General features: G+C 37.9%; 1 pseudogene; it reads right to left on the reverse strand.

Moving 5' to 3' along the window:
* Nucleotides 1–18,186: 18,186 nt before the first annotated feature.
* LOC127115863 (uncharacterized) lies at nucleotides 18,187–19,398 on the reverse strand (annotated as a pseudogene).
* Between the last annotated feature and the right edge of the window lie 259 nt (nucleotides 19,399–19,657).

Here is a 19,657-nt window from a genome sequence, read left to right on the forward strand (position 1 = left end):
TGTTACATGGCCAACAAAGGAAAGAAAAATAATGTAAGTCACTTTAAGCCTAAATCTACTCATGACTTATCTTACTCTAAATTGCAAGAATCTTTTGAAAATCTACAAAGACAAGCCATTGAAGATTTCAAAAAGCTTGCTTCAAATAAAATGGTTTTCTCTCATATGCAAGCTAAAATGTTAGAAAATGAAAAGAATATGGAAGCTCTAAGGAAATCTATGATAGACATTTTAAAAGATAATTGTGATGATAATATAACCTCTTGGTTTGGGTGTGAGACTTGTCATATTTGGCAAAAAGAGTCAAAAGATCTTAAATCCAAGTTGAACAAGGCTTTACAACCCAAAGTCACTTTTGCTATTGACACTTCAAAATATGATATGCCTTCTCATAATCCTTATAGAAGGTATAGTTATGTTGAAAAGAGTTCGAATAGAAAAATAGCATCTTCTCACAATATTTATTTCCATTATTGTTGCATGAAGGATCATATATTTCCAAAGTGTAACTTTAGGAGACTCTTGGTCCCCAAAGACACCCATCAATGGTTGCCGAAGTGCAACCAAGGTTTAACTAATCATCAAGGACCTAATGAAGATTGGGTATCTAGCACTAGTCGTTAATTTTGCAGGAGAAATGTCTTGACACTATGAAGAGAATATGGAATATTTTTCGTGGAAGCTCAAGACATAAAATTTGTAACACTTATCTATATCTTGACTTTGTGACAAGAAAGATAGAATGTGTTACTAAAGAGGTTAAAATTTAGTGGTCTTTTAATTGGTAAAAGTGTGTGGATTAATACTAATGTTTTCTATCCAAGAAGTGTCGGAAAATGTATTGTTCTCAATGATGTAGGTTAGCTTTGAAAAGACATACTTAAGTTCATCAAATTAGGGATTGATCAACCTAAGATGAGAAAATGTGAGAAGGGGCAAGATGATTATCATAATTGAACAAGATTGAAAGTCCAAGTATTAGGATGATCGTCAAGTCAATGAGACTCTTGGGTACATAATTAATAGCACTCTCAAATATTTGTACAAAGAGAAAAGTGGTACGAGTGGTTTGGTTCTTCTTGTGTTTGTGGAACTTGTGGCGTTCATTTCAACTTTTGTTCAAAATTTTCTCGTGGAATGCTTGTGCATCCTCCGTCTTTCGTATGGTGAGGTTATATCGTTTCAATCCTTTTTCTTATTTCTCAAGTAAGTATTTCTTTTACCTGCTTATTTTTCAAAGTATATGATGTAGTATGTGTATGATATGTGTAATGTTTGTTCACTTGCAAAAATCTCAATGCAACCGTTATGTGTTTCATTTCATATGTTTATAGTGACTTCATACTAAATGTCACCATATGTGATCTATATCTTTTGCCAACTCATGCTTACTCTTCAGCTTGCATGTTCATTGCTTTCAAGGCATTAAATCATTGCATATGCATAATCTCTTATTCATTAGTCATGCATAAGTCATTATGAATCATCAAAAATCATTTCATAAGTTATAAATGTGATTTTTTTCAAGCCTTGTCCATCATGCATCGATACATGGTCGCATAGGTCGACACATAAATTGATTTTATTTGTATATGTCAAAAATGCTTCAGGATATGTCGACACATTCGTGGATAGGTCGACCTATGGAATTAATTTTTCTATATTATTTATTAAAAGTTTCAGTATGTGCCGACATATAACCTTAACAGGTCGGCACCTTAACTCAGAGGTCGATTCATATTCCATCTTTTTGGTAAAAAAAAATCATTTCACATTCATGCACTAAAATCTCTCAAGTCTTCAAGCTTCATCTCATCTCATAAAAGTAATTCATTTTCATCAAATCTTGTTTGTCTCTCTCAACCCATTTCATCTTCCTTCACATTTTCATTAAATTTCCTCATTCATCTTATTTCTTCAAAAACCCTCCTTTTCACCTTAAGTCATAAAAAGTTCCAGATTCTTACTCGTTTTTGGATTATTTTCTCATTATTGTGTGTTGTTGTGATTGTGTGTCTTGCTTTAGTGTGTGGATATTAAAAAATATCTCATACTCATTCATTGTTCATTCAAACTTTTCATCAAACACATGGTGTGCACATCCTATCTCAACTTTTTTCAATGGCTCATAAGCTAGCAAAGACTAAGGTTGATTCTAAAGGTAAAGGAAAGACTAGCTCTTCATCTAGTGCTATCGAAACTCCCTTCTCGTTGGTATCTCAAAGGTGTGTTGAGGAGTTTGAAGAAAAGCACAAGGATAGGCTAGTGGTAAAACAATATGCGTTGAAAGCCAAATCTGTTGCTCAGTTGGATCTTCCTAGTTTTGTTGAGTTGGTCTCTCATCAGAAGATTGACTACTTTTTTCAACTTGCACAAAATTACATGAAAACCTTATTCGTGTGTTATATTCCGGACTGCATGCAAAAGATGGCTCTCGTTTTAAATTTACTATTGGAAATGTGATTTATGAGTTTACAAATGAATTATGGAAGTCCTTGTTTGGAACAACTATGACTGATTCGAATGTGGAAGATGAACCAGATCCGTTGGTGATGGATGTTTATACTCATGTTGATTATAGTGGGAGTGATACGGTAAACAAAATGCTTAGAGCTCCTCGTTCTGAAGGTAGTTTTGAACCTATTACTACTGGACAACTAAAGATGGTTCCAAGGATTTTGCTTTGGCTTGTTTCTCATGTTCTCCGTCCAAAAAATGGTGGTTTTTCAAGAATTGATTATTCTGAAGTTCACTTGGTCTGCATTCTGCTCAACAAAGTTAAGATAAATTTGCCTCATTACATTGTTTCGAGGATGTTTTCTATAAAGAAGTGCAACAAAGGTACTTAATTTTGCTATGTGTTTATGATTTCAAAGATTATGAAATTCTTAAATATTGGCTTGTCTAATATGTCATACAAGTCTCCTAGGTTTGTACAAGAGTTTTCTCAAAGGACTCTTACAAATTTGGGATACTTCTGAGATGTCCAGCGAAGGGTGTATTACTTTCTTGTTGGTAAGAATGCCAGAAGAATTTACAACTTTGATGATCCTGCTGCTTTTGAGGATGAAGGTGAAGAAGAAGGTGTTCATATGGAGAATGAACATCACACTGGGAATCAACAAAATCCCCATGAAGAAGATGTTATGATGCATGATGCACCTCTTGGAAATCATCATGGTGCAACTTCTGGTGCTAATTCTGCTGACACTGCCACCATTATTACCATGCTTCAAAATATACAGGTACAACAAGATGAGCGTTATGCTGATGAGCGTCGAAGGCGAGTCACATTTGAGGCTGCATAGATAGAAAAATATAATCTTATGCAACAACATTTGTCCACTCAAGATTCCAACTTTGAAGCTTTTGCTTCATACGTGACTGAGGCATTGGTCTCCCTACGCACTTATATGAATGCAAATCATGAAGCCATTTTGGCTAGAATCAGTCACATTATTTTTGTACATGACAATGATTCTCATCTATATGGGAGTCTCTATAGGGAAATGTGTGATGTTATTGATTCTCAATACCGTAATGAAAGACAGGGATGGAAAAAGGGTGCACCAAGAGGATGTGGGATAAGATAGATATGTGCTTTAAATGATGTGTTGTGAGAGTAGTCTTGTGGTGTCCGGTTATTTTGGGTGTCTTATGTCTCTCTGCATCTTGTTAATTCATGCTTTTGTGTTTTTCTACATGAGCTTTTTAGATTCTAGTTTGTATGGTGCTTGGTTTATGTATTAACAACGACTCTTTAACTGTTTGGATTTAGACAATGGTTGTTGTATTAGGTACTTATGGTTGTTGTTATTCTTATGTTGTTTATTTAGTTTGTGTGTTATCATATATGTTGTATACATGTGAACACATTTCTTGTCTTTATAAACTGCCTTTGTATCCTCTATTGTATATATGAGATTCTTCAAATTGTGACCTTGGTCTCTTTTTGATGTTGTCAAAGGGGGAGAAGTATGATGCATACATTTACGGGGAGCTTTTCAAGAATGCATTATCTCAAGTTTTGCCATCATAAAAAAGGGGGAGTATGTGAGTGCCTCTTCCGTTTAGATATGTTTTTCATGATGTAAAAACTAGGAAATTTCGTTTATGTACATTGGACGATATCATCCGAGTGTAGTTGTGAATTTTAGCGTTCTTGCATTAGGAAGCATGTCAACATCATTAGAAATGGTCTAGAAAATATTTATGCGTCAAAATAGTGTGTTAAGCATGATAAACTTAGTTTAAGTGAAAAATCCTCATTATAGGTTGACACATACGACTACAGGTTGACCTATAGATGACTTTTTAAACTCCGGGTCGACACATAGATGGTACAGATCAACACATACATTGTAGTATTAAAGCCTTCAGCTTTTGTCTTATGTGTCGAGTCTTCAGGTCGACCTATAGGCAACACATAGTCTTACAGGTCGACACATGCTTCCAACAGGTCGACACATGACTCGTATAGGTCGACCTATTGACTAAATTTTTTGAAAAATTGCATTTGTTCTATTTCCTTTTGCATTTCTTTTGCCTCTTATGAGTCTCACACATATAAATACTTGGTACATGCATCACTCTCTAGTAAGATATTTAGAGTGAGTAAAACCTACATGAATCCAGGATTTCAAAGCATCTCATCCTCTTCAATTCAATCTATGCATACACACAATCAAACTACACATAATCATTTTTTGATTGGGTGTCATCTAGATTAGGATTGATAACATCCAATTAGGCTTGTTGTACCGAGAATATTGGGATGCGGTCTTTGAGGGATTCAAATAAGAAAACCGGTTTGAGGTTTTCCTTCAAGATCTTTAGGGTTTGAAGGTTTTTGACAAGATTGTGCAATTCGAATCTGATCGAGTGAAAGTCTTGAGATTAGGTGTGTCAGTAAGGGAATAACGTGAAACGGTGGATTGTGTTGACAAATCCTGGGTTCAACAAGTGTGCGTTTGAGATTAATTCAGCAGGGTGAAATCCTTGAGACAAGGAGGTCGTGCAAGGAAGTAGCAATAACAGGTGAATTGAAACGACATTGTTGGTGACTTGATCAATCTTTGATAAAGGTGTTTGGAGGTGTTAGAGTCAAGAACAAACTTAGGGTTTGTGGGATTTGATTTCTCACCTCTTATAATCATACATTTGCAAAGTAAAATTTATTATATTAATATCTCAATTCGAATTCGAATTGAGGGCAGACGTATCCATAACGAGGTCGATTGGGGAACTGTCTAATTTTTTTTATGTACTCTCTCTCTCCCTTATTTTTTTACTCGCAAATTGTCAATTGCTTTGATCACCGAATCAACATAGTTTGAATCATAATTTTGATTACATTTTGAATCTTGTGTTTTATTGTTTTGATCATTAACCATTTGGTTGTGATTGGATTTATTAGAAAAATAAACACCATATAAAATTCCAAACTTTGTTTTTTGCACACCAAGTGTTCAACAAATTGTTTGACTTAGTTTTTGTATGTGGATATCGTTGGAGATAGAATTTTACTATTGTAGAGTATTCAATTAGTTGTGTTTAATTGTTGTTGATTGACTTGTGGATTGTTATCATTCTATGGTACTCTTACGCAAATCCGGGCTTTTCAATAGTAGGTTCAATTAGACGATTTTGGATCTGAAAAATATTTAAAATGTGCTTCCGCGCTAAAAAATTTCTAAATCAATGTTTCAAATAATTTTTAACTTGGGATCTATTCACCCCCTCTAGATCTAGGCCTATTGTCTAACATGTTTTAATTGAAAGCTTACTATATCATGTATCGATGGGTTTTAATATAATAAATATATTATAAAAATTTCTTAATTCAATTTTTTTAGAGTTTTTAAAAATTATTTATAATCATTACAAAAGAATTAATAATATTCACCGTAAAAACAAGAATATACAATTAAATGAATAAATAATAAACATATTTGTAACCTTAAAAAAACATATTTTTAAAAATCTCCTTTTATATATTTTTTCTTCTTTAATATTTTGAAGTATCTCTATATTAAAAGTCTTATTTTGTAAAATCGAGGGATTAACATCAAAACACATGTTGAAAAACTGTAAAATAATCAATAGTGTTCAACTTTTAATAATAATTTTTCATCCCCATAGTTTTCTTAAAATTTATATATTTATTTTAGTTATTTTATAAATCTTTAAATCATATTTTATTCATATAAAGGTTATCTTTTCTTAATACATATAAGAAGGGTTCCTTCAACATAAATAATTAGCACATAAAAGATTATATAAAAAATTTCAATATCAATTAAATATCAATCCAAATCCCTCATAGACATATTACCTTTATTATATTATCCATTAAGTATATGTTTTGTGGTTCAAATTTAATGGTAAATTCTTGATGTTGTAACATAGATGGAAAAAGATAAAATCTCACCGAAGAAGTTTGTGAATTCTTGATGTTGTATTACCAAAACATCTTGTCCGCTTTGGCTTGTAAGTTCCATGACATCTTGCTTATGGTTGCAATATTCCACAAGGTGATGTTCAGCCCACTTGCTGTCTTAGGATATTGTAGCGGTGTATTCGTCGCTATATGATTTATTGATTAAACCATAAGCAAAGCATACAATGAATCGAGTCGCCACCGCACTTTTATTTATCCTAAGGACTGGTTAAAAAGCGAACAAAAACCTAAGAAGTTTTACACGTAGAAAACTAATGAAAAAGATCAGAGAATCTGGGTAAGGGGTAAATTATGCAATGGGAAGGTGTTAGGCACCCATCACGTCCTAGGTACTCCTAGGGAGCCCTTTTCACACTTGTTGTATAAAAAAATGTTTATTTGTTTCGACATATTGTGCAAACATGAATGGGAAGATGAGGAAAGAATGTACAAGTTAATTATTTTTGTGTTCGAACGGATGAACCCGTTGCCTACGTACCTTCCATCAAAGGTAAGGATCAAAACGCCGTAGTTCGGCTAAAAGATTTCCAAAAATTAGTGAGTTCATTTTAAAACACAAGCACTAAGGCTTTTCATTACCAATGGGAGAAAACTCAACCAACATCAACAATCCACCATGCGAGGACGGCTTCAACATACTAGTGAGGGGTTAACCCTATAATAAGTATGGAAGACTTACAATCAACTCACTAAGGATAAGGTAAGGTTTACATCAACCACTATGGTAATTAAAACCTACGGCTAATGTATGAAAACATATTAACAATGGACAAAGCCAAAACAATTGAATGGGTGAAGTTAATTGATTATGATTATTCACAAAATATGGTCAAGGTATGATTAAAATTGATTCAAAGAAGTGTTATGAAATGTGAAGTTTGAAAAAATCAAGGACTTAAGGTCCAAGTTTCTAATTTGAAAAGAGGTGAGAATGTTTGCACAACAAGTCAAAGTTTTTGAAAGCAAAGTGTGAAAAAGTTTAGGACAAAGAGAGTATGGATGATGGAATACAAAACTTCTTAGAAAGGTTCACCTCTTGAAATCATATAGAAGATGATTCAAGTGTGTCCTTAGGAATGAGGCAACAAAGCGAGTAAAGATAAAGCAAGGTGATACCGGATGCCATCGATGGTCTTATACCAATCTCACAAACAAAAAGCGGATATCGGATACCACTAAATGGGTTTACACCAATCTCCTAAAATAAAACAATGATATCGGATGCCATCAATGGTCTTATACCAATCTCACAAAAGCAAAAACGGATGTCGGATACCAATAAATGGGTTTACACCAACCTCCTAAAGCAAAACAAAATTTGGATGTCGGATGCCAATCTATCTGGACTTATACCAATCTCCAAAGTATGGTCATAGGAGTACAAATGCCACATCACAGGGACTTACAATTGCATCCTCTCATACAACAAACAAGAGCAAAAAGATATGAGTGACCAATGAGGTCTTACACTCTATCCTTCCATATCATGGGAACAAAAGCCAATCAACATGGACTTACAATTGTCCTCAATGGGCAAACAAACCTAGATCACAAGGATATGCAATAATGATCATACTAGAATTAACAATCAATAATGATGAATGCACCATGGCGAGTAAGCGATCATGTTCAAATGAATCAAATAATTAATCAAACAAGTTCAAGTAGCACACGCTATAACCACACAATTAGGCTCAATCAAAGGTAAGGCATTAAAGCCAACTGGAATAGGGTTAATGTTGCTCTTAACCTTGCCATTGAGGGGCTAAGGTGAAGCAGATGAAAGGACATGAGGGGTGTGCCTCATCACTCTTATCCCTGGTCAGGGAGAGTATTGAATATCAGAAGGTGGGGGAGTTCAGAAAGATGGAACTCTCTCCCCAAAGTATAGACTCGATAGATCTTGGGTTTTACTCAACATGCATCAAACACAAGTAGTGTGAGCAAGGTGAGTGACTCACAGAATAGTAGGAGATAGGTTGCATATCTCTTGGATTCTACCAATTGCCTCAAATGAGGACTTTTCCTGCTTAGGACAAACATAAACAATCACAAACATTGCCTCTTAAGGAGGACTTCAGACAGTTGCCTGGCTAAATAACAAGCCAGGTCTTCCAGACTACATGGAGACAAGAGAGTCTACCTCAATGCAAATGCTATACAAGCAAAGCAATGCAAGTTCTCAAAAGAACTGAGCAACTAAGGGTACCTGAAATCAATCAAATATAATCAGCATCCCAATCATTAAATCAAAACAACAACATAAGAATCAACAAACAACATAATCAAACAATGCAATGTGCATAGCACAAAGCTCAAGTGAACCAAGCACCCTACAACACAAACAAGTTAGTTCATAATAGTCAAATGAAACAATTCAACTTGCATTAATTCCTTTTAAGCACTTTGCTTCTTAACCTGAAAAGTCGAAGTCAAACTCAAACATGAGTAATAAGACCACTAGAACAAGCCTAGGGTCCAAAGGAGGGAAAAAATTTAAAACAGCGAATGAAACATGATCACAATCAAGGTATTTCAATTAAGAAGATAGACCAATTGGTCTCACATCCAAAATATGCACTAAATTCATTTTATGCACAATCTAAGTCAAAGTAGTCAAGCATGAACCACATATGAGTCAACAGCATGATCACAACCAAACAAATATCAAAACAGCTTAATAAATTCCACAAAAATTCTATCCTAAACAGAACATATTCAACGAGCTACCTATCAATTTTCATGCCATTTGGACAAGTGGAAGTAGAGAAATTAAATTCAACATGTCATGGCATGCAAAAATCAACCTAAACTAGGTCACAAACCAAGTGTCAACTTCAATCAATTGTAAAACAGTATGAACAAATGGGAAATGAATGGGACCAAAGCCAAATTGCAGTTAAACATGTCAGGAAACACTCTACCAAATTTCACATTCATATGGTAAGAAATGAGCATTTCACAAGATATGGAAGTTTGCTACTCAAGCAAAACCCTAAAAATGCTAAACAGCAATCAAAAATCCCAATCAAATGGGAAATGGATCAATTAACTCCACAAAAAATTATGGTGAAACTAGACATATACAAGGTATCTCGTGCGAAAAATCAGAGCCATAGGCCTAGTGTAAGCATGGAAAATTAAATCATGATCACAGCATAGCATAGTGTGACACATATTGTCACACTCAAAAATATTATATCATATCTACCAAACCAGGGATCCAAAAATTACAAACTATACATCAAAATCTCCAGGAGAGAGTCAAGAACCAGCATGTGAAATTTCATTCATTTTGGATAATGCATGATTATTTTGTGATTAAAATGGTGAAACATACAAATATAGCATACATGACAAGTTTCATTAAGCCAATCCAAAAAATCACCAGGCACAACTTGAGTTACTATGCCTAAAAAAAACTAGAGGAAATTCTGAGATCATCAAAAAAATCCTCACCTAATTTGGATTAAGGATGAATTTAATATGATTTTTGTAAGTTTTGATTAAAATTGAAATGTTTATTTAAGTTTCTAAATGAATTAATTAACACTCAGTGGCAGTTTTGTAATAACCGCATGGCCAGGGCAAAACGACGCAGCTTAACTTAATGCGGTGGCTGCGTGCTATTGGACGAAACCGGCTCCAAACAAGATTCAAATTGGCAAGGCGAGAACGAAGGATCTGCCACGCGATTTCCAGAAAACTCAAGAACACCGTCACTGTTCATCACTTCCAGATTCGGTTATGAGCGATTCTCAACCAAAATGAATAAATCTTATACCGTTCTCTCCGTCTCTCAGCGTAGGTCAAGGATATGGCATTGGTTTGGTCCAGAAATTATCACACACGAAGATTCAATCAAGAAAAGCATTGATGCATAAATTTCAATTCCAAATATCTTGATGCATAGTGGATGAAATCGCATGGTTCAAACTTCAAAATGATCCACGTTCAACGATCTATCTAAGCCATGTATTGATTTTAAGAATTGAAGGTTTCGAAAATTCACCTTCTTGAAGCGCAACCGTGAAATCCTCGTGTTTTTGGCCTTGATTGATGAAAACAGATGATGTAATATGCTCAAGAAGGTGTATGGTGAAGAAACTTCAGCTCAAAGATGCACGATCATGGAGGAATTTGCAAATGCCATTGGAGTTCAAGACTTGGACAGTTGGTTTTCAGCTCGATTTCCACCTCCAAATGCTTCAACAGAATTTCACCACCACCTGCACATGAAGAATTCACAAAGAACTTGCGAAAACAATGGTGAATTATTGATGAATTGATCAAAAAAGTGAATGTGAAAATGGAGAAGAAGTGAGAGAATTTCTGAGGTTTTGGATTGGATCTGAAAAAGTGATTATTGGTTTTCAATTCTGTTAGAATTAGGCTTTTATACATGCCTTTAATCCAAGCTCTAATCATGATTAGCACAAAATTAGATGATTAGTGAAAATGAGCTTGTAATGCAATTTGGCCTTTTTGCCCTTGGATGACTAGAACCAATGTAACAGTGTTTTTCCACCTTGAGCAAGTCATAAATCACATTTGGGAGCTATTGGAATTGGTCCCATGTCAAAATTCTTTTTACTTTGAAATTTGGACCTTTTTGCCCTTGGCTTTTTAATTGGTACACTTGAAAAATGACCTTTTTATGTGAAGGCTTTTGGTAAAATGTGATGATGCATTATTAAAGTTCATGTCAAATGTGGTTTGCTCAAAGAAGAACCATCCAATTTGGCCATTCCATGTGAAAGTTATGCCACTTTGAATTTAGGCATTTTCTGAAAATGACTTGATCATAACTTGCCAACCATAAATGGGAAATGAGTGTTCTTGGACTTTTTGGAAAGGTGAGATCAAGATCTTCAACTTTCATGTTGGACAAATTTTGATTTGAAGCTTGGTTCATGATGTAATTTTGAGGAGCAATACTTTCCATTTTTGGCAGGTGAGAATTACAGGTCATTTCCCTTTTGGGAAACTTTTTGCCTGACTTCAAATCCTTCAATCTTGATCTTTGCAATACCAAATGAGGCTCATATGGACATGAATGAGACCTTTCCAACCATCTCACACCTTCCAATTCCTGATTAAATGCACAGTTGACCACAGTTGACTTCAGTTGACTTTTCTATGGTTTTGGTTGACTGAGCCAAGTTCTGATGACTTCCAAGCCTCTACCACATGAGATCTTGATCCAAAATGATATCACAACTTAAATGAACCTCTGATGAATGATCATGATGCCCAAATTCTTCAAGAATGGCCACCATCCATGGCTCAATGGCTGGTTTGACTGTTTGACTGATGACTGCTTCAGCTGCAAGAAACAAGGTTAGATGACAATATTTTTGTACTTTTGGTTAGATAACATATGAAAAGCAATGATATACAAATGCTATACATGCTTGGTGATCAAGAACCACACTCACAAGGGACCCACCCACTAGGAGGCAAGCAAAGGTGCACAATGATCCTTGAGGCAATGATATGATATGACATGCTGCCTGGAGGCCATGAGGGATCTTAGGGCAAAAATTGGGGTCTTACAGATGCCCCTATTTAAGGTCATTCTAGCCGGAGAAGTGAAGTTTAGAAATCTTCATCTCGACGCGGTAGAATGGGCTTAAATAACAGTAATGAGACAAATTTTGGTCCCTAAGAGACCTCATGATGCAAATGTATGCGTGTAAAAGACACAAATTCTGTGGGGAATATGGTTCACACAGAAGAAAAGACGATCCATCGGAGTAATTCACTCACCAGGAACAGAGACTCTAATAAGACTCTCATGGGCTCTTATTGGGGATAGTAAAAGAAAAAGAATGCGTGAGCAGGACACGACTTCGAGTTGGGGAAAACAAAACTGGCACAACATGCGCAATACACGACTCTGATCAGGGGATAACAGAAATCAGACTGGAGACCTCACTGGGTAAGTGAAAGGACTCACACTGGGGAGAGAAGGAAATTCCAGGGAACACAATCCATTGGAAAGACTCAAGCCGACCCACAAAATGCATGTACTGGGGATAACACCAATACAGCAACACAAGTAGCAATACAAATCCGCTGGGGAAATCTAGAAAAAACTTTCCAGGGGAAGCCAAGGATGAGATGTTACCGGTATAAGGGCAACAAATTCAGGAAGAATGAATATCTAAGACCGGTATACGGGTGAGAGATATCAATCAACCAACATCTGAGAAAGACCTGAAAAAGGTACATCAACTCAGGCAAATCTGACTCCACAGGGGACCAAGGTCATAATAGGGAGCAGAAAGGAAGGAACACCAGGGATACCGAAGTATATAATAGGTGACCGATCGAGACAGTGAATTGGTATATATGCCAAGACACTCATCATCCTGAAGAAAGCTAGAAAAACAGACTTGTTTATAGGATGGATATTCAATTCCACAAGGAATATGAATCTTACTCTGCGGAGAAAACAACCAAAAGATTGACCCAAGAGGGCATGAGACATATTATTCATTACCGGCAGACCGTGAATAATATACTCGAAAAGGAAGAGACACCAGAGATACCGAGGTATATAATAGGTGACTTACCAAAGACGTGAATTGGTATATATGCCAAAACACTCATCATCCGAAAGGAGGGCTGAAAAAGAAAATCGACTTACAGGATGGACATTCGAATCCACCACAGGAAAACAAATCTTACTCAACTGGGGACACAAACCCAAAGAGCGCCTGAGATACAATATCCATTACCGTCAGAACGTGGATAGAATACTCGCATGAGATATATTATCTATTACCGTCAGAACGTAGATAATAAACTCGCATGGTAAGAGACACCAGGGATACCGAAGTATATAATAGGTGATCTACCGAAAACGTGAATTGGTATATATGCCAAAACACTCATTATCCAAAACACAAACTGGTTAAAGGATGGGCATTCGATTCTACGAAGAATACGAATCTTACTCTACTGGGGAAGATCAACAAAGGATTCCAACCAAAGAGCGAAAGAGATATATTATTCATTACCGGCAGACCGTGAATAACATACTCAGAAGGAAAAGACACCAGAGATACCGAAGTATATAATAGGTGACTAACCAAAAAGAGAGACAATCGATACCAAGCATCCGGGTAAACGAAAGACAACTCAAAGGGGATAAATTGCAAGCATCCGGCAATTATCCAATCAACAAATATTCGACTCCGCAAAGGGAAATAACGAATCTTACTCTACTAGGGAAACACAAAAAGCTTCAACTGAAGAGTGCATGAGATATATTATCCATTACCGTCAGAACGTGGATAACATACTCGCATGGAAGATTATCCACAACCGGTTACTGGGTTAACAAAGGATAAATCGACCGAAAAGAAAGGCATTGGGATACCAAAACTAGGTATATAATGATGACCAATCAAAGAGAGCAACAATCATTACCGAGCAAACGGGTAAATGAAAGGCGATCCGCTGAGGATGAATTGCAAGCATCCGGCAATTATCCACAGGGACTAGCTGGGGATACATTGATAAACAATCAATGATCCGGGGAACAAATCACTAGCAAACGGTGAAAAGACCCACTGGCAACTTCAAAAAGGGATAACATTGCGAGCATACGACAATGATCCAGAAGACAACTTGCTGGGGATAAATTGCTAGCATCCGACAATTATCCATAAGCAAAGGGGTAATATCAACATCAAATATCGAATGAAGATAACCACAAAGAGTAACCATCATCGGTTAGGATGAACAACAAGGTTAACTCTGCAAAGGGGAGATTAGGGTTTACAACTACCGAATACGGGGTAGAACACCAAAAATCTGGCTGAGGAAACAAGAGGTTAACACTACCGACTACTGGGTAGAAACCACAGACTCAGCTGGGATAAAATTGCAAGCACCCGGCAATTATCCGACTGTACCACAAGGCACAAACTCCAATGGGGAGAACAATTACAACATGGGATTTATAACTACCGAATACGGGGTAGAAGACCACAAACTCCACTGGGGATAGGGTGAATGAAGGCCAAATACTGAGCACTTATTCAACTCATACCACAGGGAAACGCAAACTTTGTGTGGGGATAACAAACCACAACAACAGAAAATCCACCAACAACCAGAACGAACCAGAAAGGTTACCTCTACTAGGGGAAAACAAGATAGGACTTACAACTACCGAATACGGGGTAGTATCCATACTCTGGTGGGAATAACCATAAATTAGGGTTTACATCTACCGAATACGGGGTAGAAAACCAACAACTCCACGTGGGGATGGGACGAATCACAAATCCGCACGGGAAACAAAATAGGGTTCATAACAAAACCACACACTGCTGGAGAGCAGGCAAACAGGATTTACGACTACCGACTACTGGGTAGAAGACCAACAACTCTTGCTTGAGGAATAAAAGGTATATAACCATAAATTCCGCCAAAGAAGCAAGGAACATAGGACTTACAACCACCGGTTACTGGGTAGAGGCCCAAAAAATTCCGCTGGGGATAAATGAATTGATGCCGGTTACTGGGCAAACCATTCATTTCTTCCACAGGGAAGCACAAGAAACAGCTGACAAACGCCGATTCGGGATTGATCCGAAAAGACAGACTGAATCAAAACACGTCCTATGAGGATATAAATCAATAGGAAAATCCATCCCAATATATGTGTTGGGAGGAAACGGAAGAAACCGTCATCCACGAGGAAGTATCTCAGTGGGGAACTGCAGAAGGAAAATACAGACACTTTCTGCTTATGGGGCAGACTCTATATGGAGAGATTTAAACACCCGACATCTGCTTGGGAAGATCTATAAAGAGATCTATATCACCCATAGCAGGAGACAACAAACAAAAGATATATGGCAAACAATGCAATATGTATATCTGAATGTTTTATGAATATGCATGAATATGCGTGATTATGTGTGATGAATGCTGACAAAACAGACAATCTAACACAACCAGGCCCAGGAATCAAACGCCCGGTACTATACTTCCAGGGGGAAAACCAACTGGAAAGCCAATCTGCTAGAGATCCACATGCTGTAAAGCAAAGATCTGCGGGTACTGCAGGGGAAACAAAGAGATCAGGATACACTAAATCTCTGAGCGATGGATCAGCAAAACAACCCAAACAGGGTACAGAAAGTCACAACGGGCGAAACTGCCACCAAGACAAATCTGTAGGGGATCAGGAGAATCCTGAGGATATCTGCTGGGGATCCCAGCATCAACTGAGAAACAAGAGCTCATGGCTCAACCAAGAACTGCTGCAAAAGCAACTCCAAACAACTCCGGGGAACAACCCACTGAAGGAGAATCATCCGAGTAGAATCTAACTGCACAAGCAACTCTACTGGGGAAAAGCTATCAGCTACTCTCTTGGGGAACAACCCACTGAAGGAGAAAGCACCACATAAGTAGATTCTGCAACAAGCCACTCTACTCGGGGAGAACACACATCCGACGGATCACACAAGTAGATTCTGCAAATAACCACTCTACTGAGGATCAAAAGTAATCAGGAAATCAATCCAATCTTTGGGATGCTAGAGCCACCAACCGACCCTACTGGGGATTGAGATAGCTTTCAATAGGCAGAAACTGCCACAACAACTATTCTGCAGACTAAGCTGGGAAAAAATGGGAAGCAACCATGCTGAGGAGAGACACAACAACTCTGCTGGCAACTGCACTGAGGAGAGACTACTGTTGGAGAAGAACGCGAAGTCTTCACCGACATTTCTGCTTGCGACTATACTGGGGAACAACCCCACCAACAGCTCTGCTTGCGATAATGCTGAAGAAAGCGGTAAAGTACCGGGATATCAATCCACCAACCACTGAATCTACCACAAGGGGAACAAACCAATGCTGGGGAGATTACTGCTGGAGAAGAAACTGAGTCTTCAACAACAACCTCTGCTTGGGGGACAACCCCAACAGCAAAGCGGGAGAAAGAGAATACAATCAAATGCCAGGAATATGAACACATGTCTTACCTGTTGGGAATCATACCACCCTCGGGAGAGCACTGAGAAATTCCTGAGTATCCTTTTGTCATCGTGAATATTCACTTTGTTTAAAACAACAATTTTAAAAATTTTATTTGTTTAAAACAATGACATTTTATCAATTAAAACATGCAAAACATTTGTTGAATTGAAACAAATAAGAATGCAAATAATTGGATAAAGCTCAAATTTATTTGATGGAATGGTAGTCTGCAAATGGCAAGACTCCATAGATCTGTACAAATTTGAAATCAATGATATATATTGGAAGAGGGCTACATTGAACATAATGATCCTTTCTCTACCAATTTGAATCTCGATGTATGCGAAGCTTCAGTTGACAACGAATCGAGAATCCTCTGACGAAAAGACGGCTGCGAAGCGGAAAGTCTTGTCAGGATGCAGTTACTTGTCGAATCCCTAATTTTTGCCTATATGGCCCCAGGGTGAGGTACTCAATCTAGCAGGATGCAAATATATCTTTTTTTCAAGTCTCTAATTTTTGCCTGGATTACCCTTGCGGGTTCTCCACCGAGACGCTCATTTTTGCCTAAGCCGCTCTTTCGGGTTTTCAACTTAGCGAGTTATTCTGTTTTTCATTTGCATATACTTTTTTTTTTAGGCAAAGTATTTCTTGACTGCATCTGAATTCACAGGACGAGTGAAATCCTCCCCATCCATTGTTGTAAGCATCAAAGCTCCGCCTGAAAAGGCTCTCTTAACAACATATGGACCCTCGTATTTTGGAGTCCACTTGCCCCTGGAATCGGGCACGAAAGACAAAACTTTCTTGAGCACGAGGTCACCTTCTCGGAACACACGAGGCTTGACCTTCTTATCGAATGCTTTCTTCATTCTCTGCTGATATAACTGTCCATGACACATGGCAGTTAATCTCTTCTCTTCGATCAAATTCAACTGGTCATAACAACTTTGAATCCATTCAGCATCAGTCAACTTGGCTTCCATCAAGACTCTCATTGATGGGATCTCCACCTCTACTGGGAGAACAACCTTCATGCCATAAACAAGAGAGAAAGGGGTTGCCCCTGTTGAAGTGCGGACAGACGTACGATAACCATGCAAAGCAAATGGCAGCATCTCGTGCCAATCTTTGTACGTAACTGTCATCTTCTGGATGATCTTCTTGATATTCTTATTAGCAGCTTCAACAGCCCCGTTCATCTTAGGTTTGTAGGGAGAGGAATTATGGTGTGCAATCTTGAATTCAGCGCACAACTCATCCATCATTTTATTATTCAGATTAGATCCATTATCAGTAATGATCTTATCTGGCACACCATAACGGCAAATCAGCTGGTTCCTGATAAACTTCACAACCACCTGCCTGGTCACATTCGCATACGAAGCGGCTTCGACCCATTTGGTGAAGTAGTCAATTGCTACGAGAATAAACCTGTGTCCGTTGGACGCTTTCGGCTCAATCATGCCAATCATGTCGATTCCCCACATAGAGAAAGGCCATGGTGATGAAATCACATTCAGAAGTGTCGGAGGGATATGAATCTTATCCGCATAAATTTGACACTTGTGGCATTTCTTCACATATTTGCAACAGTCAGACTCCATTGTCAGCCAATAGTAGCCTGCCCTCAACTTCTTCTTAGCCATGGCATGTCCATTGGAATGAGTACCAAATGAACCCTCATGGACCTCAGTCATCAATAGGTTTGCTTCGTGTCTATCCACGCATCTGAGCAAAACCATGTCAAAATTTCTTTTATACAGCACTTCACCACTGAGGTAGAAACTGCCTGACAACCTTCTCAAAGTTTTCCTATCTTTCACCGATGCCCCAGGCGGGTAGACCTGGTTCTGGAGGAAATTCTTGATATCAAAATACCAAGGCTTGTCATCATTGACTTCTTCAATTGCAAATATGTGAGCTGGTCTATCCAAGCGCATCACGACAATGTTAGGGACTTCATTCCAATATTTGACAACTATCATTGAGGCGAGCGTAGCAAAAGCATCTGCCATCCGATTATCCTCTCGAGGGATATGATGAAAGTCAACTTCTGTAAAGAATGTTGAAATCCTTCTTGCATAATCTCTGTATGGAATGAGACTTGGCTGATTCGTCTCCCATTCACCCTTGATCTGATTGACAACCAGGGCCAAATCACCATACACATCAAGATGTTTGATTCTCAAATCAATACATTCTTCAAGTCCCATAATACAGGCCTCATACTCTGCCATATTATTCGTGCATTTGAAAGTTAGCCTTGCTGTAAGCGGAATATGCGTGCCATGAGGAGTAATGATTACTGCCCCAATACCATTTCTGTACTGATTTACAGCACCATCGAACACCATCGTCCATCTGGAACCAGGTTCCGGACCTTCATCAAGTATAGGCTCATCACAATCTTTCATTTTCAAATACAGAATTTCCTCATCTGGGAAGTCGTACTAAACAGACTGATGATCTTCAATCGGCTGGTGCGCTAAATGGTCAGCCAAGATACTACCTTTAATAGCTTTCTGAGCTCGATACTCAATATCATACTCATACAACAACATCTGCCAACGGGCAATCCTCCCAGTTAAAGCAGGCTTCTCGAAGATATACTTGATCGGATCCATTCTGGATATCAACCAAGTTGTATGATTTATCATGTACTGGCGTAAACGCTTAGCTGCCCAAGCTAAAGCACAACACGTCTTCTCAAGCATAGAGTACCGAGACTCACAATCAGTAAACTTCTTACTGAGGTAGTATATAGCAGATTCTTTCTTCCCTGATTCATCTTGCTGACCGAGGACACAACCCATCGAGTCTTCAAGCACAGTCAAATACATAATCAGAGGTCTTCCTTCCACAGGAGGAGACAAGATCGGAGGTTCAGACAGATACTCTTTGATACTGTCGAAAGCTTTCTGGCAATCCTCGGTCCAATCATGAGATTGATCTTTCCGGAGGAGCTTGAATATCGGCACACATGTGGCAGTCATGTGGGATATAAATCTGGAAATGTAGTTCAAGCGGCTAAGAAAACCTCGGACTTGCTTCTCAGTTTTGGGTGCAGGCATCTCCTGTATTGCTTTGACCTTTGCAGGATCAACCTCAATACCTCTCTCGCTTACCACAAAACCCAACAACTTGCCGGAACGGACTCCAAATGTACATTTGTTCGGATTCAGG

The sequence above is a fragment of the Lathyrus oleraceus genome, chromosome 1 (genome assembly GCF_024323335.1).
Source record: "Lathyrus oleraceus cultivar Zhongwan6 chromosome 1, CAAS_Psat_ZW6_1.0, whole genome shotgun sequence".
NCBI lineage: Eukaryota > Viridiplantae > Streptophyta > Magnoliopsida > Fabales > Fabaceae > Lathyrus > Lathyrus oleraceus.